At 43.0% G+C, this 27,851-nt stretch overlaps 1 long non-coding RNA gene across 2 annotated transcripts in view; it reads right to left on the minus strand.

Moving 5' to 3' along the window:
• Nucleotides 1-11,178: 11,178 nt before the first annotated feature.
• Nucleotides 11,179-27,851, minus strand: part of LOC309329390 — a 31,813-nt gene continuing 15,140 nt past the window's right edge. The window contains exon 3 of one of the 2 annotated variants that reach the window (XR_014151114.1): nucleotides 11,179-11,805. This is a non-coding gene — a long non-coding RNA (uncharacterized lncRNA). Of the gene's footprint in view, nucleotides 11,806-27,342; nucleotides 27,527-27,851 lie in introns of those variants that run through there. The other variant, XR_014151115.1, reaches the window with a different exon arrangement.

Raw genomic sequence — 27,851 nt, forward strand, 5'->3', positions numbered from 1 at the left:
GGTACCAGAGTGAAACCGTTTTGAATGTACCATGGGAGGAGAATCAGGAACTGGGGGCGGGGGGAGAGATATGCAAATTGTGGCCTATATCACCTACTGCCAAATTACAAGATCTGGAACAGGAGCTAGCTGGATTGGGAAAGAGATTTCGGCTCAGTAGTCCCAGATGCCAATGTGATATTTATATCCAAGGACCAATTAGGCATGTTTTTAGATCTTCCCTGCTGGTTTCTGGAGTCTCCATCTTTTTCCCCCCTCCTAAGCTCCCTACAGCTTCCTTAGATGTACTGAGTGGTACTTGGGACCCAGTCAAATGGTCTTTTCTTGAAGGATAACTGGCCTACAGAATATACCAGGAGGGCTGCAACACTCTCTGTCCAAAGTTTTTGCACAGTGACAAAGGGGTCGCAGAGACACTCCATTATAGTAAAAACTGAAGGGGAGCATCCCTGAATGAATTCAGTAAAATATGTGCTAAAAATTCATGGAGAGGTTGTCATTCCCCCTGCTCACTCCAGAATGCCCCCCCCAAAAAAAACACACATGGCAGTCACCAGCAGCCAGTCTCCAAAATGTCTGTTGCTGCCATCACCACAGCAACAACAACAATTGAAACACATGCACACACTGGGGGGCAATAATAATAATAATAATAATAATAATAATAATATTTATTTATTTATTTATTTATTTATTTATTTATTTATTTATACCCACCCATCTGGCTGGGTTTCCCCAGCCACTCTGGGTGGCTCCCAACAGAATATTAAAAGCACAATAAATCATCAAACATTAAATGCTTCCCTAAACAGGACTGCCTTCAGATGTCTTCTAATAGTCAGATAGTAGTTTATTTCCTTGACATCTGATGGGAGGGTGTTCCACAGGGCGGGTGCCACTACTGAGAAGGCCGTCTGCCTGTTTCCCTGTAACCTCACTTCTTGCAGTTAGGGAACTGCCAGAAGGCCCTCGGAGCTGGACCTCAGTGTCTGGGCTAAACAATAGGGGTAGAGACGCTCCTTCAGGTATACTGGGCCAAGGCTGTCTAGGGCTTTAAAGGTCAGCATCAACACATTCAATTGTGCTTGGAAATTGTGCAATAGCAACAATTAAACATGCACACACACTTTCCCTACCAATGGTAAATCCCTCTCCAGGCCTTTGAGAAATTTTATTTCCCTGCCCCCCCCCACAAATTTCCCACCACCACTCCATGTGCTTCTTTCAGATAATACAGCACATCTGAGAACAAGGGTTTTCATTCAACCTTTACTTTACTTTCCTGCTTGCACATTTCACAGATGGACCTAGTCGTAGTCTTTACTGGAAGAGAATGCTAAAATAGGTTGGAGCTGTGTGCAAATAAAAATTCCCCAGATTCTCCATCCTCTGTTTATGGACAGGGAACTTGAGGGGAAGTGTGGAGATAATTCACTAATTTTCTGGGGTGGGGTGAGGAGGAAAATGGACTTCTGCAGCTCTTTCTTGAAGGTGGGGCCCACCATCAGCAGTAGCACAAATTCAACATATTTCTTGTTTACTAAAGGTTGTTTGTTTCATTTTGCATTTTTGCTAGTAACCTGGCTACCATTTTGCATCCTCCTGGGCCTCATGTCCTTCTAGAGCATCATGGGAGGAAGACAATGGTTGCTACACACAATGGAGAATATCTGGAGAAAATAGCATTTCTGAGGATAGTGAGAAAAATAAACATCTCATTCCCCCCCCCCACCCATAAAAATTCCTAAGGAATTTCAGGTCAACTCTAAGCCATCTAGGCCTTTGGTATGCTCCAGCATCTCATTTTCTTTTCAAAAGGGGACATTTCTCTTCTTTTGTTTTAATCAAAATCCCAAAACTATTGAAAATTGGACGGGCCCTCTGTCACACATGACCGCCTTCCTGTTGTCATAGAAACAACACTCCTTCCATCTTTATGATGCATAGGTGTGATTGAGCCACCTGAAAAACATCACATCATAAAACTGATACTCACATTTCACAGGAAACTTCTTCAATACTGTCTCTCGGGTAAAAACACACACGGCAAAAAAAAAAACACCAAACTCACAAAAAACACCGTTATCTTGCACAATTTCTCGGGTTAATTTTTGCCTATTGTTAAAGGATTGATCAGATGCTAATACGGCAGGTTTGCTTCTTTCCTCCCTAACCCTGTTCCTGATTAGAATTTTAAACTTGCCGGATGAATGCGATGATTTTGTGCCATTTCGCGTGTCTCTTTTATAGCCTAACGACATGTTCTCGCAAAACTCTTGAGGGCAGAGTTTCTTTTTCTCTGGATATGAATGCGTGAGGAGAACAATGTTTGGGTAATTACAGAGGGAATGAAAAGAAAGCTTTAACAGGCTGGCAGGGACCATGAAGTTTGGAAAGCGACATTTGGGTGGGTGTGTTCCTAAGGGAGAGTGGGAGAGAAGGAAGGATAATTCTCCATGAATCATCCTGCAAAACAGGGCTGAGGGGAACCAGTAGCCCTTGAGGTGCTGCAAGACTCGAATTCCCACCATCTCCAGCTGGTATGGCCAATGGTCAGGGGTGATGGGAGTGGAAGTTCTGCAACATCAGGAGGGCTTCCCCTCAACCCTGCTGTAAAGGAAACCCAACTGTAAGTGTTGCAAAGCTACAAGGAAGTCAGAATTAGTGGGCAACCTTTGGGCAGCTCTCAGCATCATCAAAGAACTGCACTTGCGTGGCAAGTCCCCCTCCCCCCTTGGGAAATAAAGACACAGGACACGGTATTTAAGGTTAATGGGCGGAAAAGGCCACAACTTTATTGATTGCAGGAATTGAGTGGTATTGGCTTAGGCATTGGCTGCCGCTCTGCCTCTGAGTCTTGGGGAGCCCCCTGGAAGCCCATTTTCCACCTTGGGCCTGGGGGCGGGCCCCATACTCCACCACAGCATATAAGGCTCCAAGGAGGCCTCAGGACATTGCTGCTGCTGCTGCTTTGCCAGTGAGTTTTGTGGAGGACCGCTCCCCCTGGAAGCCCATTTCCACCCTGGGCCTGGGGGCCGGACCCGTACTCCACCACAGCATATAAGGCTCCAAGGAAGTCTGGGACATTGCTGCTGCCGCTCTGCCTATGAGTCTTGGGGAGGACCGCTCCCCCTTGAAGCCCATTCTCCACCTTGGGCCTGGGGGGCGGGCCCCATACTCACCTCCGCAGCCTACAAGGCTCCAAGGAGGCCTCAGGTGGGGTGTGGGGTGGGGTGGGTGTTTAGTTAGGTGTTTGTTTAAATTTGTTTAATTTAATTATGTTGTGTTTGTAACTTTCTGTTTTTTGTTTTTATAGTTTTATTGTTCTGTTAGTTTGTTTTTTGTATAGGTTTTAATTTGATTTTAAGGGGAGGGGTCAGGGCTGCCTGGGAGTGGGTCCCAGCAAACAAAATGGCTGGGGCAGGTTCCACGGGGGGGGAGGGGGATGCACTGGGACAACCGATCTCAGTGATCATGGGTAGGAGGAGGAGTTACGCTAAGACCAGACCACGTCATTACTGAGGAAGCAGGCTTAGTCGTTGTCTGAGGACTATCCCTGCCTCCAGGTCTGTGCTTTTATTTAAAATGCATCTCTGGGTTATTTGTGGGGCATCGGAATTTGTTGTTCTTTTTTCAAAATATAGTCCAGCCCCCCACAAGGTCTGAGGGATGGTGGATCAGCCCACGGCTGAAAAAGATTGCTTTATCACCACAAAAAAGACGTTATTAACCCCAGTGGAGAAAAAAGAAGACCTGAAAAATATAACTGTATTTTTTCCCCCAGGAGGGGGCTTTAAGCAGGGTATTTCAATCAGAAGATGCCAAGGGGATGCTTAAATATGCTCTTTACCAGCACTGCTAGTGTGATCAAAACTGGACACACACACACAGAGAGAGAGAAAGCTGCTTTTAAGTTTTAAAATCCATCAGAATGTTATTTAAATATGCATCTGTTCCTGGCTTTACTTAGGAATAAATCCCATTGAAGTCAAGGGAACTTACTTCTGAGTAAATATGCACATAATCTTTTTTTTTTTCAATCACCAGGGAGTTCTGATATAATTCATTCAGCTGACTACCCTCCTACTCCCCACCAATTATTATTTTTTGTATAAAAAAACCCCATCCACAATGCAAAGAAATGTTTTAAAGTCAGAATACTTTGATCTTTCTCTTCACTCAAGGTACATCCCCATTGTAAGGATGCTGAGTAACTCGTTTCCCCGACTCTGGGTAATGGGAGCTGATAGGTTATTCATCAGATATAGAGTACAAAAGACAGAGTAAAAGGCTGTACTGGAAAGGTTTTAGAAACAGATGCTTTGAACAAAAAGTTGCAAAACTCCACCTGTCCAAATCAAATAGGGAACGGGAGATGTTGGTGAATGGGGATTGTGTAAAGAGGGAAAGAGGGGGGGGTGAGAGAAGTATTTATCCTTGTCTTTCAAATGCAAATAATAATAATAACAATAATTTATTAAAACAAAACAAATTCCTTCCAGTAGCACCTTAAAGACCAACTAAGTCAGTTCTTGGTATGAGCTTTCGTGTGCATGCACACTTCTTCAGATTCTTCTGTGTATCTGAAGAAGTGTGCATGCACACGAAAGCTCATACCAAGAACTGACTTAGTTGGTCTTTAAGGTGCTACTGGAAGGAATTTGTTTTGTTTTGACTATGGCAGACCAACACGGCTACCTATCAATAATTTATTACTTATACCACGCCCATCTGGCTGGGCCACCCCAGCCACTCTGAATGGCTTCCAAAAGGATATTAAAAACACAATAAAACATCAAATATTAAATACTTCCCTAAATACTTTAATAATAAAAGGAATGGGTGGGAGAGAATCCTGAACCCTCCTTCTCTCCCATAAAAGGTAAAGGGACCCCTGACCATTAGGTCCAGTTGTGAACGACTCTGGGGTTGCAGCGCTCATCTCACTTTATTGGCCAAGGGAGCCGGTGTACAGCTTCCAGGTCATGTGGCCAGCATAACAAAGCCGCTTCTGGCGAACCAGAGCAGCGCACAGAAATGCCGTTTACCTTCCCACTGGAGTGGTACCTATTTATCTACTTGCACTTTGACGTGCTTTCGAACTGCTAGGTGGGCAGGAGCAGGGACAGAGCAACGGGAGCTCACCCCGTCGCGGGGATTCGAACCGCTGACCTTCTGATTGGCAAGTCCTAGGCTCTGTGGTTTAACCCACAGCGCCACCCACATCCCTTTTCTCCCATATCTTCCAACAATTACAGATGGCCAAATCTGTCAATTTTGGTTTCTCATCCCCCCCCCCAATCTCTCTCCTGCACCTTAGGGTTTTGTTTTTGTTTTGTTTGTTTTATAAGATGAGAAGATTCAACAGCATTTTAACTGACACATTTTGGCAAAGATTTCCCCTATCATTGTTAATTCATGTTCTGCTTAAGGCCAAATTAAAAAAAAAGACTTCTAAAACAGTTTCCACAGTATAAATGTTGGTTGCGCAAAGATGAAAAGAAAAAACCATAATAAACATAACTAGACAATATTTAAATAATAATCAAAATGCACAAACGACTCCATGAAAATGAAAAAAATGACACTTTATTTTTAAATTTAGAAATGACCAGTCATCTGCAAGCAGTGCCGGATTTACGTATAAGCTAAACAAGCTATAGCTTAGGGCCCCACTCTCTTGGGGGACCCCCCAAAAAAATTTAAAGGATGTGCGTTTCCAAAATATAAGATAAAAAACAAATAAAATAAAACTTGCATACAGAAACAGTGTTTTGTGTTGTATATGGACCTATTAGGTCAGGGGTCAGCAAACTTTTTCAGCAGGGGGCTGGTCCACTGTCCCTCAGACTTTGTGGGGGGCCAGACTATTTTTTTGGGGGGGGGAATGAACAAATTCCTGTGTCCCACAAATAACCCAGAGATGCATTTTAAATAAAAGGACACATTCTACTCCTGTAAAAACACGTTGATTCCCGGACCGTTCGCGGGCCAGATTGAGAAGGCGATTGGGCCGCATCCGGTCCCCGGGCCTTAGGTTGCCTACCTTTGTATTAGGTCCATAAATTACCATATAGCATATATTCATCACAAATACCTGCAACAATTTGTTGTTGACAAAGGACAGCTGGACATATAAAGGGCCCCATTACCTTCAGTAGCTTAGGGGCTCATCAAACCTAAATCTGGCCCTGTCTGCAAGTGTTGCATTTAAGAGCATAAGAGGAGCTCCACTGGGTCAGGTAACAGGGCAGTCTAGCTCAGCATCTTGTTCCCACAGTGGCCAAGCAGATGTCTCTGAGATGCCCACAGAGCAGCCCTCTCCTCACGTATGATGGCACAAAGCTCCTGCTTGTAGGCTTCCCAGAGGCATCTGACCATCATGAGAGCAGGATTCTGAACCAGATGGACCTCTGGTCTGATCCTGCAGGGCTCATCTTATGTTCCGATGGGCTCAAAGTCAAAAGCAAACTGAAGACCATCTTGCTGCTTGCAATAGCCCCGTCTCCTCTCACACTTGTGCTTCTGTGCGGCAAAATGACACGCACAGCTAAGCGCCTTGCAGTTTTTCATTTTGTTTGCCAAACTGTGATCTTGGTGGGCCATTAAAAGTCACCATTAACACACCAGGATTTATCATGTTTACCTTTTTGTGCTCTTTTAACTTGTCACATCGGCCGTGTAAAACTAGGTCACCGCTGCTGATCAGACATTACTTTTTGCTTTTTGCTTTTGACAGATGTTTGGCTAGAGGGAGGGAGGAAGCTACAGACCTAACAGTTATTTCCCAGGAAGCCCGCTAGAAGGTTAGCATGACCAGAACACTGCACAAGCTGCCTCCTCTAAGTCTCTCTCTCTCTCTCTCTCTCTCTCTCTCTCTCTCTCTCTCTCTCTCTTTTGCTAAGGAAACTGTCATAACAACTTGAATTTAGAATGCAGACTGATCGAGGAATAAAAGCCTCCTGAGAATGGGTAGACTAGGCAAAGTGCCACTTGTGAAGGGGTGAGAACGAACTTTCACGGCATAGAGAAATGCCAGATCTTTTATTCCTGAAATGCGGAACTCTCCATTAGAAAGCTGATTATTTTTTGTCTCTTTGTACAGGCTGCTGTGTGTGTGTGTACACACACACTAGGGACTGCTATTTTCTTCTCATTGAGCCTCCATCCCTGCTCAACTCAAACTTCTGCTGCTGTTTTAAGCCATTACTTTCCCCCTCTCAGTGTCCTTCCCTTCTCACTCCCATGCCATAACCACAGCTGTTGTGCACCCTGCCTTTGCTTTTGCTCCCCTAACCCTCCATGACTTCATGAAAATCATGTGATGTGGCACCGCACATCCTCCAATGGGGGCTGTGCAACTGTGTGTCCGTGTGGAGCACTAGAGGACCTGGGAAACCAGGGTTCAAACCCCGCCACACTCAGCCATCAAGCTCTCTGAATGACCTTAGGTCAGTTTCTCAGACTAAGCACCCTCAGAGAGTTGTGAGGATGATGATGATGATGATAATGATGATGATGATAATGATAATGATGATAATGATAATGATAATAATTTATTTATACCCCGCCCTTCCCGGTTCAAAAAACCGGGCTCAGGGTGGCTAACAAAAAATGTAAAACACTTAATTGATGCAACAAAAAACAGCATAAAATACCATATAAAATGTGAATAACAATAAATTTAGAATTCAAAAATCAATTTAGGGGGAAAGTCCATCCAATAAACATTAGATGATCACCAGGGCTAGCTGGCTAAATTAGTCCTATTTGGGCCAGCGAGGAGACCAGGGGAGAATTAGCCGGGGCTAAGATCCAAGATGTAACTGAACGACTGCAAGGAATCATAAAACCCACTGACAAATACCCCTTCCTCTTGGTTCATGTGGGAACCAATGACACTGCAAGCAATAGCCTCCAGAAGATCAAAAGAGACTACGAGGCTCTGGGCAGGAAATTGAAGCAATTAAATGCACAAATTGTCATCTCATCTATCCTCCCAGTTGAACGACGTGGCCCAGCGAGAGATCCCCAAGCCAAACAGAGGACATAGATGATGCCTTCCTGGAACAGATAGCCAAGCATGCAAAAGGAAGGGAGATAGTAGTAATGGGGGACTTCAATTACCCGGATATTTGTTGGATGTCAAACTCAGCCAAGAGCATAAGGTCAAACAGATTCCTCACTGGCCTTGCAGACAACTTCATTGTCCAGAAAGTGGGAGAAGAAACAAGAGGAACAGCCATTTTAGATCTGGTCCTAACCAATGTTGATGACCTGGTTAGTGGGGTAGAAGTGGAAGGATCATTAGGCGCAAGTGATCATGCTCTTCTGAAGTTTTCTATACAGCGGAAAGGAGCAGCCAAGCATACTAGGACTCAATTTCTTGACTTTAAGAAAGCCGACTTCATAAAACTTAGGGAAGTGCTGGGTGAGATCCCATGGACAGTAATACTAAAAGGAAAGGGAGTTCATGATGGCTGGGAGTTTGTTAAGAGGGAGATAGTAAAAGCACAACTTCAGGCAATACCAATGAGATGGAAACATGGAAGGTGCCTAAAGAAGCCAGGGTGGCTATCTAAAGAACTTGAGTTAAGAATAAAAAAGGATGTGTACAAAAAATGGAAAAGGGGGGAAACCACCAAAGAGGAATTCAAACAAATAGCCAGCACATGTAGATACAAAGTCAGAAAAGCTAAAGCACAGAATGAACTCAGGCTTGCTAGAGAGGTTAAAAGCAACAAAAAAGGCTCTTATGGGTATGTTTGTAGCAAAAGGAAGAACAAAGAAACAGTGGGGTCACTCAGAGGAGAAGATGGTGAAATGCAAACAGGGGACACAGAAAGGGCTGAACTCCTCAATGCCTTCTTTGCCTCAGTCTTCTCCGATAAAGAAAATAATGCCCGACCTGAAGAATTTGGAGCAAATGATTCAGCAGAGGAAACACAGCCCAGAATAACTAAGGAGATAGTACAAAAATACCTGGCTAGTTTAGATGTATTCAAGTCTCCAGGGACAGATGAACTGCATCCAAGAGTATTAAAAGAACTGGCAGATGTGATCTCAGAACCACTGGCAGTCATCTTTGAGAATTCCTAGAGATCAGGCGAAGTCCCGGCAGACTGGAGGAGGGCAAATGTTGTCCCTATTTTCAAAAAGCGGAAAAGAGAGGACCCAAATAATTACCGCCCAGTCAGTCTGACATCAATACCAGGGAAGATTCTGGAGCAGATCATTAAGCAAACAGTCTGTGAGCACCTAGAAAGGAATGCTGTGATCACCAATAGTCAGCATGGATTTCTGAAAAATAAGTCATGTCAGAGGAGTCTTGGTTGACCACAAACTTGACATGAGCCAACAGTGTGACGCGGCAGCTAAAAAAGCCAATGCAATTCTGGGCTGCATCAATAGGAGTATAGCATCTAGATCAAGGGAAGTAATAGTGCCACTGTATTCTGCTCTGGTCAGACCTCACCTGGAGTACTGTGTCCAGTTCTGGGCACCACAGTTCAAGAAGGACACTGACAAACTGGAATGTGTCCAGAGGAGGGCAACCAAAATGGTCAAAGACCTGGAAACGATGCCTTATGAGGAACGGCTAAGGGAGCTGGGCATGTTTAGCCTGGAGAAGAGGAGGTTAAGGGGTGATATGATAGCCATGTTCAAATATATAAAAGGATGTCACATAGAGGAGGGAGAAAGGTTGTTTTCTGCTGCTCCAGAGAAGCAGACACGGAGCAATGGTTCCAAACTACAAGAAAGAAGATTCCACCTAAACATTAGGAAGAACTTCCTGACAGTAAGAGCTGTTTGACAGTGGAATTTGCTGCCAAGGAGTGTGGTGGAGTCTCCTTCTTTGGAGGTCTTTAAGCAGAGGCTTGACAACCATATGTCAGGAGTGCTCTGATAGTGTGTCCTGCTTGGCAGGGGGTTGGACTCGATGGCCCTTGTGGTCTCTTCCAACTTTATGATTCTATGATTCTATGATTCTAACCTGATCTCGTTTTTTGACAGAATTACAAGCCTGGTAGATGAAGGGAATGCAGTGGATGTAGCCTACCTTGATTTCAGCAAGGCATTTGACAAGGTGCCCCATGATATTCTTGTAAAGAAGCTGGTAAAATGCGGTCTTGACTATGCTACCACTCAGTGGATTTGTGCTCTTCCAACTCTATGATTCTATGATTCTATGATTCTATCCCAGAGCGGGTAATCTTCATAAAAAGGGGAGGGGAAGAGAAGGAAAGGGAATAAAAGATCAGGCTAAGTTCAAATTGAAAGCCAGGCGGAATAGCTCTGTCTTACAGGCCCTGCAGAAGGAAGTTAAATCCTGCAGGGCCCTGGTCTCATGGGACAGAGCATTCCACCAGGTCGGAGCCATCACTGAGAAGGCCCTGGCCCTGGTGGAGGATAATCTGACTTCCTTAGGGCCCGGGACCTCTAAACTATGATTATTCATGCACCTTAAGGTATAAAATGGAAATGGAAAGGATCAAAGGAAAGACAGAAGAACCACTTGTGCAACCTTGAGCACCTTGGAGCAAAGGAAGTATATACATGTGCATAGAATCTCAGAACTGTAGACCTGGTAGGGACATTGAGGGCCATCTAGTCCAACCCCCTGCAGTGCAAGAATCCTGCCCATAGCCATCCCTGGATGGGCTCAAACTACCAACCTTCTGTTTAGCAGCCAGACACACTGACCCATTGTGTATATGTAAAAACAATAACTTTATCATCACCATCATCACAGACATACAATAGCTTGCCATTTGGCATCAATAACTCTTGCTACCAATGGACTGGTAGCGCCAGCCCTACTGTTAGAAAAAAGGAAAATGTTGTCCTGGGAATTGGGGACTGCAGGGGAAACATTACATGCCAAACGGTCTATGCCCTAGCCAGATGGTGGGCAAGGTATAAATAAGTTGTTGTTGATGTTGTTGTTGTTGTTGTTGTTGTTGTTGTTGTTGTTGTTGTTGTTGTTGTTATGCACTGGTGGGATCTCCTGGCTGTTCAGCTGCAACAGCAATTCTCCCAGTTGCTCTCCTTCCACTCCAAGTTTGCTTCCATAACCACAGGCTGGAATGCTTTGACAGGTGTCAAACAAGGCATGTGCAATAAACTAGATTATAATCGGTCTAGTTACCTCTGCAGAAATTGCATCCTTTCTCAGTGTTGATTTTAGAAAATGTTTTATTGAAAAGGTTAGCTAACGATTTCCAACTTTAACACATCTCAAATGTAATTCATTAAAATGACAGTGCACAGTAAATTTTTAGCATCAAAGGCTAATTCATTCTCCTTCCTTCTCCCTCCCCCCCCCCATATTTTACATAACATCATTGCCAGCAGAAGAGAGAATATATTGTTATTTTAATCATCATGTGCCGAACATATAATTTTTTAAAGGAGGAATTTACTTTTAATGTAGGTTGGGTCACAGGAGAGCAATTATATTAGATAGCAAGGATGGTATGGCATTATTTAAAATATCCTTTCAGGTCAGCTTCTTTTACTTATCTAATTTATCAACAGTTTTGGGCTAGCGGTTTCCATAATTGTATTAGCATAATACCTAGGTATGTAATTGCTTTTTGATTTCCTCCTTTCTAATCACAACGTCAACCTGTTAACTTGGTGAAAAGTTCATATTTGTGTCTGCTTGAAGATTATATATATAATGTTTTTTAGGGAACCAATGAGTGATGATATTCATTTCTCTTTAAGGTCAGGCATTATGGAGATGTTGAAATGCAGACTTCCTCCTGGAGTAGGATCACTGGAGGCTGGTGTCCATTGGTCCTAGGAGGACAGAAAGCAGGGAAGCAAACAGTATAGGCAACACCCTATTTATGTGCATTCAATACATACATGCCCATGCATATGCACATCACACCAAACCCAAAAGTGACCCCAAAACATCACAGAAACATCACAAAAAGGGGAAGAACAGGGTGTTTGCAGGCTTTTCCAATGGTGTTTCAAATATACACAATTTCATTGATGCCTTGGAACATAAAAGGTAAAGATACAGGACCCCTGACAGTTAAGTCCAGTCACGAACGACTCTGGTCTTGTGGCACTCATCTCACTTTACTGGCCGAGGGAGCTGACATTTGTCTGTGGACAGGTTTTCTGGGTCATGTGGCCAGCATGACTAAGCAAAACCAGAGCAGCGCACGGAAACGCCGTTTACCTTCCCACCAGAGCAGTACCTATTTATCTACTTGCATTTTGATGTGCTTTCGAACTGCTAGGTGGGCAGGAGCTGGGACCAAACAACGGGAGCTCACCCCATTGCGGGGATTTGAACCGCCAACCTTCTGATTGGCAAGCCCTAGGTTCAGTGGTTTAGACCACAGCGCCACCTGCATCCCACTGGATGGGTGGAGTACAAATAATAAGTTATTATTATTATCATTATTATTATGGTGTGGTGGTTTGAGTTTTTCCCATCTACTACTAAACTAGGTTCAAGGTACAGTGGTACATCGGGTTAAGAACTTAATTCATTCTGGAGGTCTGTTCTTAACCTGAAACTGTTCTTAACCTGAGGTACCACTTTAGCTAATGGGGCCTCCTGCTGCTGCCACTCCACCACTGCGCGATTTCTGTTCTCATCCTGAAGCAAAGTTCTTAACACAAGGTACTATTTCTGGATTAGCGGGGTCTGTAACCTGAAACATCTGTAACCTGAAGTGTCTGTAACCCGAGGTACCACCGCTGACCTTCTGATCAGCAAGTCCTAGGCTCAGTGTTTTAGACCGAAGCGCCACCCGTGTCCCCACATAAAGGGGGTGTTGCCTGTAGATGGTGCCAGAGCCAATGACAGGCAGAGCCAACTTTTGCCCCCATTCTTCTCCCTACTGAGTTTTACAGCGGTACCATTGAAACTAAGGAGGAAGAAATCGATAAGGCAGTACCTTGACTGGTTGTAAGTAAGAAAGCAAGGGGATAGTTCCTGCTGTGGGCAGACTGAGATTGGTGAGACAGTGCCCTGTTTGCCTTTCCTGATCAATAAAATATTTGAGGAGGCTGGGCACCCCCCAAAGTTGATAGACATTGCCATTCCAATTGTGCGTTAGCACTGCATCTTGTGATCAATTTTGTGGGGCGGGGTTTACATGGGTCCCCCAATATTTAATTCAAGTTGGCACCCCTGGGCGGAACAATTTGCCTCACTGAGTAGACACACAAACTTGCCTTTCCCTTGAATACATAGTTTTCTCTCCCTTTTCTTATTCTCAGATTTCTGTAGATTTATCTAAACAAGATTGAATGACCTAGTGAGCTTAACTGGCTGGAGAGTCAAACCTGGGTCTCTCCAATCTTAGCCCAGCACTCTAACCAATGCACTGCATTAAAGCATGTGGCCATAATACACAGTTCAAAATTTAGAAATGAAAAATGGAACCACAGAAAATTCCTAATGAATTCGTTCAATTGTCAAGGATTTCTCAACTTTTGCTGTTGGAGTACAACTCCCATCATCCGTGACCATTGACTATGTTGGTTGGATATGATGCGGGTTGTAGTCAAACTATATATGGGAACCAAGGATTGAGTAGGCTACATCATTCCTACTTTACACACAATACCAGGTAATTCAGATGAGAATTTTGGAAATGTTCCATATTTCTAAAGACAATATGGCAGTTTTCATTGACATGCTTTCTGTTTTTTAACGGTAGGTTTTAAACTTTTTTAATTGTCTGGCTCTAGTTAGTGGAGCTGTAATCGAAATATGTTTGCACAATTGCTGCCATACTACTTAACAGTGTTGCTTAAGTGCTTTTTAATTGTTGGAGTTCAGCCAAAGAAATAACAACGTCTACAGAACACCATTTGGAGATTAGTGAAATTTAGCTTTGAGCATCTGCATTGGTAGATGGCTGAGAAGAAGGGGTGCTTGGGGTAATTTGATTTCTGTTCAGTCAAATGTGAACTAACCTGATCCATACAGCACCCAGATTGGAATCTAATTTCTTTTGGATTTGTGATACATTTCTTGACTCAAAATAATAACAATGCCCAAGTGTGTTTAGAATATATTAGTTACAGATAGGTAGCCGTGTTGGTCTGCCATGAATATAGAATATATTAGAATATATATATATATTATATATTAGAATATATATATTAGAATATATATATATATATATTATATATATAATATATATATATATATATAATATATAATATATATATAATATATATATATAATATATATATATTAGAATATATATATTAGAATATAGAATATATTAGAATATATTAGTTTTTCCAACTAAGGCCACATACACACCATACATTTAAAGTACCATATTACCACTTAAAACATTCATGACTCCCCAACAGGAATTCTGGGATCTGTATTTTTTTTTAAAAAAAATTAGGTGCTGAGAGTTGGTTGGTTGATATTCCCCTTCCAGAGGTACAATTTCCAGAGTAGAATGGCAATCAACCAGTCTTCAAAAGGAACACTGGTTTTGCTTTCAACAACTACGTCTGCAGGTTTTTAATATGGTGGTGGTGGCGATTACTGAGCCAAAAGAGCAACATGCAGATTTTGCTGGGTTTGCCACTGCCTTCTCAATATCCCAATCCCATTTAGGCAAGAGCAAAAAGAAGAAGAAAAACTTCCATGAGGCAGCTGAGAAAACTCATGCCTCTGGTTTCATACAAAAAAAAAAAAAATCTTCAGTATCTGAAGAAGTGTGCATGCAAATGAAAGCTCATACCAATAACAAACTTAGTTGGTCTCTAAGGGGCTAAGGTGCTAAGGGACATGGGTGGCGCTGTGGGTTAAACCACAGAGCCTAGGACTTGCCGATCAGAAGGTCAGCGGTTCGAATCCCCGCGACAGGCTGAGCTCCCGTTGCTCGGTCCCAGCTCCTGCCAACCTAGCAGTTCGAAAGCACGTCAAAGTGCAAGTAGATAAATAGGTACCGCTCCAGCGGGAAGGTAAACGGCGTTTCCGTTTGCTGCTCTGGTTCGCCAGAAGCGGCTTAGTCATGCTGGCCACATGACCCAGAAGCTGTACGCCAGCTCCCTCGGCCAATAAAGCGAGATGAGCGCCGCAACCCCAGAGTCGGTCACGACTGGACCTAATGGTCAGGGTCCCCTTTACCTTTAAGATGCTACTGGAAGGAATTTTTTTATTTTGTTTCAACTACGGCAGACCAGCACGGCTACCTACCTGTAACTAGAAGTCAGGTTTCATACAGAGCTGATGCATGTCTGTATTCAACAGTGATTTATCTCGAACAGAAGACAGTGCTGTGCTTCTCTTTCTTTCTGAGAACAGTTGATGCTGGTTGAAACTGGATGACAAAGCCCTACTGGGACTGCATCACTTTTGGAAGACAAGTTGCCCAGCTCGTGGTTAACTCTTCTTCACATACACAAAAAGCCCTCTTTGTTATAGGGTGGCAATATTATCAGGGATAAGAGCTCTGACCTCAACTTCTCCTCGAGGTGAAAACCCTGTTTGATGAAGGAATTATCACATAGAAGTGCATTCATTCCCAGCTGCACTGTGAAGTGATAAGGACTCCATACCCTCCAACCTTTCTCTGATGAAAATGTTGTTGTTGTTGTTGTTTAATCGTTTAGTCGTGTCCGACTCTTCGTGACCCTATGGACCAGAGCATGCCAGGCACTCCTGTCTTCCACTGCCTCCCACAGTTTGGTCAAACTCATGTTGGTAGCTTCGAGAACACTGTCCAACCATCTCGTCCTCTGTCGTCCCCTTCTTCTTGTGCCCTCCATCTTTCCCAACATCAGGGTCTTTTCCAGGGAGTCTTCTCTTCTCAGGAGGTGGCCAAAGTATTGGAGCCTCAGCTTCAGGATCTGTCCTTCCAGTGAGCACTCAGGGCTTATTTCCTTCAGAATTGATAGGTTTGATCTTCTTGCAGTCCATGGGACTCTCAAGAGTCTCTTCCAGCACCATAATTCAAAAGCATTAATTCTTTTTTTTTAATAATAATATTTATTAAAGTTTCAAAAAAGTTGCAAGAATAAAAGAAGAAAAAACAAACAAAAAAGAAGCAAAAAATACAAAATACAAAAAGTAAAAACAATTAAAAACAAATCAACCTTTCCATGTCTTGACTTTCATTTACTTGTTTCCCTGACCTCCTCGCACCTCCCTTTTTTGTATTCTATTTCAATTAGTTATTTCAGCAAATCCTTTCCATTTTTGCTTTTATCTTAATAATTTATCTTAATATATTATAACTTTACATTCTCACCTGTTAACAATCCATCTTTAAATACTCCTTTATAACATTACTGCTAAAACCACATAACTTCATTCCAACATCCTTCTAAGATTCCTTAATTTTACAATATTTTTGTAAATAGTCTTTACATTTCTTCCAAGCTTCTTCTACCGACTCTTCTCCCAGGTCTCGGATTCTGCCAGTAATTTCCGCCAGCTCCATGTACTCCATCACCTTCATCTGCCATTCTTCCCGGGTGGGTAGATCTTGTGTCTTCCAATACTTTGCGATGAGTATTCTTGCTGCTGTTGTGGCATACATTAAAAAAGTTCTATCCTTCTTTAACACCAATTGGCCGACCATGCCCAGGAGAAAGGCCTCTGGTTTCTTCAGGAAGGTATATTTAAAAACCTTTTTCATTTCATTATAGATCATCTTCCAGAAAGCCTTAATCCTTGGGCACGTTCACCAAAGGTGAAAGAATGTACCTTCAGTTTCTTTACATTTCCAGCATTTATTATCGGGCAAATGATATATTTTTGCAAGCTTGACTGGTGTCATGTACCACCTGTATATCATTTTCATAATATTCTCTCTTAAGGCATTACATGCCGTAAACTTCATACCTGTGGTCCATAACTGTTCCCAGTCAGCCAGCATAATGTTGTGTCCCACATCTTGTGCCCATTTTATCATAACAGATTTCACCATTTCGTCCTGAGTGTTCCATTTCCACAGCAAGTTATACATTCTTGACAGAGTCTTAGTTTTGGGATCTAACAGTTCTGTTTCCAATTTTGATTTTTCCACCTGGAAGCCAATTTTCCAAAAGCATCAATTCTTCGGCGATCAGCCTTCTTTATGGTCCAGCTCTTGCCTCCATACATCACTACTGGGAAAACCATAGCTTTAAGTATACAGACCTTTGTCGGCAAGGTGATGTCTAGGAGGGATGTCCTATTCCAACAACAACAACTATACCTTGTCCATGTGTTGCCCACTCTGGGCAGCTTCCAACATATAAAAACAAAACAAAGCATTAAACAGTAAAAAAAACTTCCATATACAAGGCTGAGTTTGGGTGAGTTCTGGCTGAAGAAAAGCCCTGGGGATGTCCTATTCCATACCCTCCAACATTTCTCTTATGAAATTAAGGGACATCTTAAAGAAAAGCAGAACATTCCAGGTTCAAATTAGAAACCGGGATGGCTTCTTTAAATCCAGGACTGTCCCTGGAAAATAGGGACACTTGGAGGGTCTGAGACTCTGGAGGTCAGTAGCGTATATTTTTATAAATGAAAACACAGAGTACCTCTAACTATCAGGACAGTTGTGGCTCATATGTACAAAAAGTAGTTTTCTGCAGAAGAATAGCTTGTCCATCTGCCTGTCTCTCTATGACATGCTTTCTCCACTTCAAATACTTTCCCCTTCTCCTTCTCTTTCTCCTTCTTTGTATCTTAAAAATCACCACAGGTCTTAGAGGCCAAACATTTCAGACATGTCCTTCTGAATCATCAATACCCTACTCATGTAAGAGTCAATTTGTCAAAAGCTTACTGCATTTCCCTTCCTCTGCGATTTCATTTTCTTAATCTTTTAATCCAGTGTACCACTTTGTAATGCTCAAGACACTTTGTTGATTTGCAGAAATCCCCCCCAGCCCCCACCCCTGTTCAAACCACAAGTCTCGTTCTTAAGACAATTTTCTTCCGGCGTGATAGAAAATGAGATCTTCTGCTGGTATAAATCTGCAGAGCTGCAATGAAATCAATAGAGCTGCACCAAGTTTACACCCCAGTTGATTACCTCGGTCATTATCTTGTGTCTGGGCTATCTATTGGCAGTTGCCATTTCCTCGTTGTCCTGTTAACTCAGTAGCAAATTACAGCTTGAATCCTGGCCTAAGGCCCTAATATTTAATGGTTTGACATTCACAATGAACATTGTAGCCGTTGTGTCAATTACTATACAATTAGCAGCCGAATTGCTGCTTGATTCAAATATAAGTAGTGGTGCTTTTTTCTTTTGTTTTTTCGTTTAATGTTTCTACAGAGAAGGGATTTTTGGAACTAGCTGAGAAGCTGACATTGTGTCTTGTGCATTTCCAAATGCCTCGAGAAAGGAAGATGAACTATCCCTCCCAGGTATATTAAATGTCTAGTCCTTGTCTTTGTTTTTTGAAATGCCTCCCCCAGCACTCGCTGACTGGAACTTATTAGGCTATAGGTGTGCATTAAAAGATAGGCAGGCAGCTCCTTTGAAGATTGGAATCCCACAAGAGGCAAGCTAAGAGCTCCCTTCCCTCTGCTGCCTCTGAATAATCATGCAACTTACAATGGCCATACAGCAACTACAAGTGAAATTAGAGATGATCCATTTATTGCAAGCTGCCTAGACGACACCCTAAGCCACATTTTTTCACAGCATTCTCTTCCACATTCAAGTCCGATGGCTCACTGAGGACCAGCAGTGGAGGTACTGGCATTCCTTGACCATTGGTGCAGGGCTTGCTAGTAAATAGTAGCAGCTCTCAGCATCAATAGCTGCTGGAGGCTTCTAACCAACAGCTGTTGTGGGTAGCTGGATGTTTCTGAGCATTCCAATGCTTTCTTTTTTGGCTTTGTGGATGAACCAGAGCAATATCCAACATAAAAAGAGTATTTTGCAATGTGAGATTTTTTAAAAAATAATAATGATATATTCCTCTTGCCATGAGGCCATGTGAGTGTGTCTGTGTCTACACACACACACACAGAGGAGAGAGAGAGATTTGTACCCAAAGCCAGTCCTACTTGGAGCAGACCCCTTGGAATTAATGGGCATGGCTAATGCTGGTTTATCGAGCTCAGTGGGTCTACTCCTGAGCAGGAATGAGTTGGAGACAACCCATATGTTGTTGGCATCCATCTGTCTCAAGAGACAATGGAATACGTGTCTGGGGGTGAAGTCAAACCACTCTATTCACAGCACTGAAGTGACCTCCCTGGGGTGTAAGCCTGGGCAGTGTGTATGGAGGTCCTAGACTGCCCAGATGACAAGACTGATGTCATCTCACTGACGTGCTCCAAAGGGAAACAGAGCAATATGTTTGGCAACAGCCTGGCTGCAGGAGTTGCTGAAAGACTGAAAGACTTCTGGGAAAAGATATATAATGAATTGAAAAAAATGTTGAAATATACATTTATAAAGAAACCAGAGGCCTTTCTTCTTGGAATAACAGGTTTGCAATTGCTGAAGAAAGATGTTAAATTATTTTTGTACGCCACAACTGCTGCCCGTATTTTGTTAGCTAAAAAGTGGAAAACCCAAGAATTACCAACAATAGAAGAATGGCAGATGAAGATGATGGATTTTTCAGAGCTAGCCGACCTAACCAGAAGAGTCCGCGACCAGAAGGAGGAGGAGTATCAGGAAGAGTGGATTAAATTTAATGATTATCTAGCTAAATTTGTTAAGTCAAATTAACTGAAAACAGCTTACAGATACTTAATTGGGTTAGGGTTTTATTTATTTTAAGTGATGAATTAATATGTTTAATTCCATAAGGTGAAGATTTAAGGATGTTAATGTCTAAGTTAAATTTTATAAGAACTGGGATTTGGAAAACCATTAAAAGGACATGAAATTCAACCAAGGGGAAGCGAGGAAGTCACTTAACAAAGTTAATAAATGTAATTTTCAATAAGGCTATGATTTATGTTTGTTTGTTTGTTTGTTTATAATATTGTGAAAACTAATAAAAAAAAATTGGGGGGGGGGGAGGAAGAGTACAAGACAACATCCAACTGCCTTAGGGACTCCACTCCAGATCTGTGTAGGCTTTACTCCTTAACCTTTTCTTCTCCCAAAGATATCCCGCAAGGCAGCAAAGGTTTAGGACCAGAGTTTTCCTCCTCCTAGATGGACTACTTTCCCAGGCGGACAAGCCCCATCTGCTCCTCACTTCCCTCTACACATCATGGGCAGAAAACACCTTCTTGACTGTCGGACCCACTGTCGGTCTCATCTGCTCAATCTACCAGAGCCTGCCTTCACATGGATTGGACATCCCTAACTCACTGAGGGTTTGAGACCCATCAGCTACCCTCACCAGCTACCCTTACCTGGTACAGCTGGCCAGTCAAAGCCATTTCCAGGGTGTGGCTGCTGTCACATGTTGATGGCTTCTAGGAGCCAGAGCTGAGAGCTAAGAGCATGGTGGAGACCAAAGGTGGACAAGCTACCCTTGTCCTCCATCATATACAATTTACACATATTTCCTACTGATGTCCTTTAATGTGCAATGATTGGAAACATATTCTTTTGACTTGGTGAGACATATTTTTTTTTGGTAATCCTTTTCCACACTTTTGCAGGAGCTCTGTATGCCCACTTCAGGATTCTTTCCCTATGCTTGGAGAGAAAGTGATAGGCTACTCCTGTTGCTTCACACGCTATCTATTACAGCTGCTATACAAGCTAAGAGTTATAGCTGCTCGTCTCATTTTGCCTCTCAGTGCATGACATCTTGATGCTGCTCCCAGCTTTCTTTCTAAGCCTCTCTTCGTGGACCTCGCGAAGGGGGGAAATGAGTATTATTATTTTTTAAAAGACATACAGCTTTTTGAGAGCTTTAATCTAGCGAGGTTTACAATCAGCTTTGAAGCTGATGGGCCTAAATCTGACCTCTTGCAACCTCTCTCTGATTGCAGAACGCATGGTCAGGCTGGTCAACTTCAAAGTGCGTTGTGCATTTGCTTAGATTAAAGCTCTCAGAAGGTCACATGTATATAACAACCACATGTGGGATTCCCACCCGCCCACCCTTCTTCAAAGAGAGAGGTGTGCGGGACAAAGTGTCATTAAGCAAAATGAGATTGGCGGTGCAATCCTATACATGTGTCGACAGACATACCGTATTTTTCCCTCTATAACACGCAGATTTTTTCTCCTAAAAAGTAAGGGGAAATGTCTGTGCGTGTTATTGAGTGAATGTGTGGTCCCTGGAGTTGACTGTCCCAAGTACAGGGCAAAAATCAGGCAAAAATCATATCGCGCTGTCACGGAGGAGAGGAGGCTGCTGCTTTCCTGCATTCTGCCTCGGGGTCTTACTGCCCACCCTCTTCTGTTTCGTTACTGTGTTTGCTCAAACGGAACAAAGAGCAGGCAAATCCCCTCCCTTCCAGGCAAGCAGAGGGGAAAGCAGAGCGTCCTTCCCTCTAATTCCTCTCCGTGCTCCGGTGCTGCTGCTGCGTCTAGGGACTCGCAGGCAGCGGAAAACATGCAGGAGAGAGGGGGGGGCTGGCTTGGGTGGGGGGGACTTTTGCCTTCCTTCCCCCCCCTTAAACCCCTCTCCTGCATTCTTAGCCAGCTGCTTCTCTGCACACCCCTCTTGTGCTCCTTGTCCCTTCTATGTTTTTCCTTCCCTCCCCACTTAAAACGTGGTTACAAAGCACGGATCCACATGGATCCTCAGGATCTTTGCATTGGGTCACCCCAGATTCACCATCAGATCACATAGCATGTCCATGGCTACAGCCTGCACCAAAAAAAATCACGCACCCACTGTTGCCTGGGGCTGCAATGGTACAAAAACGTGGTTACAAAGCATGGATCCACATGGATCCTCAGGATCTTTGCATTGCCCTTTCTGTGTCCCCTGTTTGCATTTCACCATCTTCTCCTCTGAGTGACCCCACTGTTTCTTTGTTCTTCCTTTTGCTACAAACATACCCATAAAAGCCTTTTTTGTTGCTTTTAACCTCTCTAGCAAGCCTGAGTTCATTCTGTGCTTTAGCTTTTCTGACTTTGTGTCTACACGTGCTGGCTATTTGTTTGAATTCCTCTTTGGTGGTTTCCCCCCTTTTCCATTTTTTGTACACATCCTTTTTTAATCTTAACTCAGTTAAAAGTTCTTTAGAAAGCCACCCTGCCTTCTTTAGGCACCTTCCATGTTTCTGTCTCATTGGTATTGCCTGAAGTTGTGCTTTTACTATCTCCCTCTTAACAAACTCCCAGCTATCATGAACTCCCTTTCCTTTTAGTATTACTGTCCATGGGATCTCACCCAGCACTTCCCTAAGTTTTATGAAGTCGGCTTTCTTAAAGTCAAGAAATTGAGTCCTAGTATGCTTGGCTGCTCCTTTCCGCTGTATAGAAAACTTCAGAAGAGCATGATCACTCGCGCCTAATGATCCTTCCACTTCTACCCCACTAACCAGGTCATCAACATTGGTTAGGACCAGATCTAAAATGGCTGTTCCTCTTGTTGCTTCTCCCACTTTCTGGACAATGAAGTTGTCTGCAAGGCCAGTGAGGAATCTGTTTGACCTTATGCTCTTGGCTGAGTTTGACATCCAACAAATATCCGGGTAATTGAAGTCCCCCATTACTACTATCTCCCTTCCTTTTGCATGCTTGGCCATCTGTTCCAGGAAGGCATCATCTATGTCCTCCGTTTGGCTTGGGGATCTATAGTAAACTCCCACAATGAGGTCCCTGTTATTCTTCTCTCCCTTTATTTTGACCCAAATGCTCTCACTTTGGCTTTGAGATTCTAAATCTTGGATCTCTTCACAGGTATACACATCCCTGACATATAACGCCACTCCTCCTCCTTTCTTGTCTGCTCTGTTTCTCTGAAATAGATTGTATCCCTCCATTATTACATTCCAGTCGTGGGACTTATCCCACCAGGTTTCAGTGATGCCTATTATGTCATATTTAGTTTGCTGTACCAAGAGCTCAAGCTCATCTTGTTTATTTCCCATGCTTTGCGCATTAGTGTACAGACATTGAAGTCCATTAATCATTCCCCCGTGTCTCTTATTTAAGGATTTTTTCCTCCCACCACTAGGTCTGCGTGCTGTTTGCTCCATTTGGTCTATGACATTTGGATGATCATCTTCATCAATTGATAGACTCCTACCTTCAGGAGCATTGAAGTCTACAATATTTGGAAGGCATCATGGTGGGAACCACTTGCATAGCTTGTGTCACTGTGTTCCTTCTGCCCTGCAGGCAGATTCAGGCAAAATGCATTCACACACACACACACACACATATGTAGAAAGAGTGAAAGCTAATCTTTTCTGAGCAGCATTTTAGGCACACATGCTAATGAAAGATTAGACTATAAAGATGTTCATTTTTGATTATTTGCCCATTTACAGCAAATTTAGTTAAAAACTCTGTTTGGTTTTTTATCATCACCAGACAAAATAAGTATGACAGGATATTCTAGCCTCTGGATTACGGAGATAACGTAGAGGAAATGCCATTTACATTTACATTCTTTTCACAGGGCAACAAAACCACGCATGCAAGGAAATTAAAATTCAAAACTTAATTGGATTTTTGTACTCCCTTTAAACAGGTAATATTGTTTTTCTCCCTTAAAAAAAAGTGTATCTGAATGTGAGGATTTAATTCAAGGAAGCCTTCGTTGAAGGGCTAGTTGTCCTTTGGTGCAAAATGCTTCATTAAAAGCCATTTAAAGTCTATCTCACCCCAATATTTTCCGAGCAGATATGTTGCTGCATCCTGATATTTCAATTTTGCTCCGAAGGGCGAATGTAAATGTTAGCTGAAGCAAAATAAAACAAAAAGAATGGGCCTCTTCTTCCTATGCTGCATCCCTGGTCATTTCATCCTCAGGGACCAAGGAAAGGGCAGAAACTGGAACCAGTTCACATTTAAAGGGGAATTGACCTAATTGTGGGATATTTACAACACAGTCAAACCAACAATGCATGTTTGCTAGATAGGCATATGATAGGCGCTGGAGCTCACAGAGTTTTCCTGTAAGTTTGCTAGAGAGAACTCTGAGAGACACTCCCACTGTGCCCTGACCTTAAGTACCTTGGTTCTCAAACGCCTTGGTACTCAAACAACTTGGAACCCAAATACTTCAAACCCAGAAGTAAGTGTTCCAGTTTGCAAACTTTTTTTGGAAGCCAAACATGCTCTGTTTTGAGTGTTACGCTTCCGATTTGAGTGTCACACTTCCGTTTTGACTTTTATGCTGAGGTCTGCCTGTTTTTGGTATTTATTTTGCATTTCTGTTTTTGCAGCTCTTTTTTGTTTTGTTTTTGTGACTGTGTGGAACCCAGTTCAGCTACCGATTGATTGACTGATTGATTGTGTGACTGCAGTATATTGTTTATTGCCTTCATTTTATGGATCAATGGTCTCGTTAGATAGTAAAATTCATCTTAAATGGCTGTTTTAGGGGTTGTTTTTAAAAGTCTGGAATGGATTAATCCATTTTGCATTATTTTCTATGGGAAACCGCACCTTGGTTTTGGAACGCTTTGGTTTTGGAACAGACTTTCAGAGCGGATTAAGTTTGAGGACCAAGGTACCACCGTATAATCTCTTCACCTGGCTAGGCACTTCCTCTTCACTCTTTTGCCTCTCTTTACTCTTACCTCTTCACCTCATCACCAAGCTAGAAATGTGAGAACAAATTGCATGCCTGAGCTCTGTTGCTCAGACACCATCTTAAACTAGACTTAAGCATGTCTGTCTAACTGAATTACCACTTTAAACCTGCCTGAACAAAGCTGCTGTATCTGATATTCAGCAACAGAAGCTCTGAGTGAGTAAATGCTATTTTTACCTTTTACAAGACTGAATGCGTGATTATTGCTTTAAGGGGGAAACACCAGGAGAATCCAGTCTGCCTTGAGGCATCCTGGATTACTCAAAGGCTGCACACATTCCAGCTTGCTGAACTACAACTCCCATCAACCCCAGTGAGCATGACTCAGTGGCAAGGAATAATGGGAGTTTAGCAACATATGGAAGGCCAAAGGTTCTCCACTCCCTGCTGCAGACTACTGAGGTAGATGTACCAATGCTCTGACTATGAATAAGACAGCTTCCAATGTTGTCTGACCTGCTGGGAGCCTGAGGGCCCCGTTCCTACCTCTCTCCACCTGGCCCAGGGCGGGGCCTGACAGACTTCATAAGAGCTGCTGCTGCTGCCCAGCAGGGACTGAGGTATTTTGGGGAAAGTTTTGTCAGGGGTTTTTGCTGTTACTGATATTAATTTTTGTATCTTTATTTTTATGTGGAAATTGTTCAGTTTTGTTATGTAGTTTTTGATGTGTTTTACAGTGGTACCTTGGGTTACAGACACTTCAGGTTACAGACGCTTCAGGTTACAGACTCCGCTAACCCAGAAATAGTACCTCGGGTTAAGAACTTTGCTTCAGGATGAGAACAGAAATCGTGTGGCGGCAGTGGGAGGCCCCATTAGCTAAAGTGGTACCTCAGGTTAAGAACAGTTTCAGATTAAGAACGGACCTCCAGAACGAATTAAGTTCTTAACCTGAGGTACCACTGTATTTATTTTTATGACTACTTTGCTATGTTTGTAACTATGTAAATCTTTTCATATTATAAGCTGCCTTGAGCATTGTTTAGCTGTGGAAGAAGAGGAGGAGGAGGAGGAGGAGGAGGAGGAGGAGGAGGAGGAGGAGGAGGAGGAGTTTGGATTTGATATCCCGCTTTACCACTACCCAAAGGAGTCTCAAAGCAGCTAACATTCTCCTTTCCCTTCCTCCCCCACAGCAAACACTCTGTGAGGTGAGTGGGGCTGAGAGACCTCAGAGAAGTGTGACTAGCTCAAGGTCACCCAGCAGCTGCATGTGGAGGAGCGGAGATGCGAACCTGGTTCACCAGATTACGAGATTACCGCTCTTAACCACTACATACAAATAAAATGATGATGATGATGATGATGATGATGATGATGATGATCAGCAGATGGCGACCCTTGAAGCCACCCCTGTCTGCATGCGTACTATGACTAATCAATTCTAGAGTAATAGAAATGCAGTCTTGGTCTTGAAGGAGCTGCAATTTCTCCTTCACATTTTTTTTCCTAGCCATGATTTGTCAAAAATCACACTTCAAGAAATACAGTTACCTGTGCTGTGGAGAGAGAGAGAGAAACCCCCCCCCCCCACACTCCTGCACAAGGAAATGGGTGTCTCTGAGTGAGGGTCTAATTATAAAACCATCAGTCCATTTGTGCGGCATTTTGACCATCCACGGCAGCTAATCAGGCAGGCCAGGAGGCTTCCGTGAAGTTTAACATTCTCAGTGTTAAGGCTGCACTTCGCACCAAGTGGGTGGTTGATAATGATATGGTGTGACATTTTCCCCACCTGTGAGTGTGTGTTGCTATTGCTGCAACAGTTCCATTTCAACAGCAGCTAATGAGTTATACAAGTGAATATATTCGAAATGTGGGGGTTGGGGGGTTGGGGAGGGAAGAGAGACATTGCTCAGTAGGAGAGAACGTATTTGTCACACAAAAGGTCTCACAATCAGTCCGTGGCATGTGTCGTCTTTGGGAAATACCTTTCTGAATCAAAGCAGGCCTAGATCTGCTCAGTGGCAGACTGTCCAGAAACCACAAATACACCCACCTTAGGTTCCAAGTTTTATATAAGAAAGAAAGATATACCGGTAGATGTAGCCAAGTAAAAAAGAAGATGAGATATATTTGCAAGAAAATAACCTAGTAAAATGATAAGGAATTAAATAATAAGCAATGGGCAAGACCTTTGCTGTTGTGATAAATGGGAATAGCCACCATGGAAGGGAGATCAGGAGCTCCTGGGAGGACAAGCACATTGAATAGTGTCCAAGTTACAGGACCACAGAGAGCATTCTCTCAAGAACTTGGAAGGGAGTCTAAGATGTGGATTCAGCACCATGGACAGCACTTATGCAGCTGAAGCCAGGAATTCAAGTTTTCTCAGCAAGATCCTGGAAAAGGTAAATCAAAGGCACATAAAATGGTGCCTTGGCTGCCTTCAGCAGCCCACCTGTATTGCTGGGGCAAAATGTAACATGGACCTATTGTATTCTCTGTGTGTGATCTGTGGCTTTCTAGATATTGTTGGGACTCTGCCACTGATCAGCAAAACCAGTGGTCAGAGATGAAGGGGAATTGTAGTTCAGCATATATCTGGAGGGCCATGGGTAGTAGTAGTAGTAGTAGTAGTAGTAGTAACAACAACAACAACAACAACAACAACAACAACAACAACAACAACAACAACAATACAAAGACAAATAAATAACTTCCTTTTTAAAGCAGAAGTCTGCCAGGTGTGTTCTCTGCTTTAAAACATGATGTTAGACTGGCAGAGAAGGGTTGCATGATATCATCAATTGTTTACTCTCATGGAATGGAATTTTGGTGCGCTGATTTCTCAGTATTGCATCAGTGCCCCAGGAGGGAAGATCACTGATGCGAAGGCAAGAACAACCACCCTCCCCAAACTGCCAATGAAGCCAGGCTGTGAAACAATGGGAGGGGTACAATTAGGTTGTCACGTCGCGAGGGGAAATGTTGCATTTATCCCCAATTACAACAATGGTTTTTGGGGCTACAGTTTGTAACCTTTCCTTATGACAACATTTTCAAAGTATTTTGCACCGGAATTTTGTGAACTAAGTAAATTGTGCATACATGCACGTGCACAAACATATTCTAATAAATTGCGCTAATAATGTATGTTACTGTAAAATGCAGATTATACTATTTACTCCAGGGCTTTGTCTGATGTAGGAATGTATTGTCCTCCAGATGTAGGTGGACTACATCTCCCATCACGTCTGACC

This window comes from Podarcis erhardii (genome assembly GCF_964252035.2).
Source record: "Podarcis erhardii genome assembly, chromosome: 14".
Classification (NCBI taxonomy): Eukaryota; Metazoa; Chordata; class Lepidosauria; order Squamata; family Lacertidae; genus Podarcis; species Podarcis erhardii.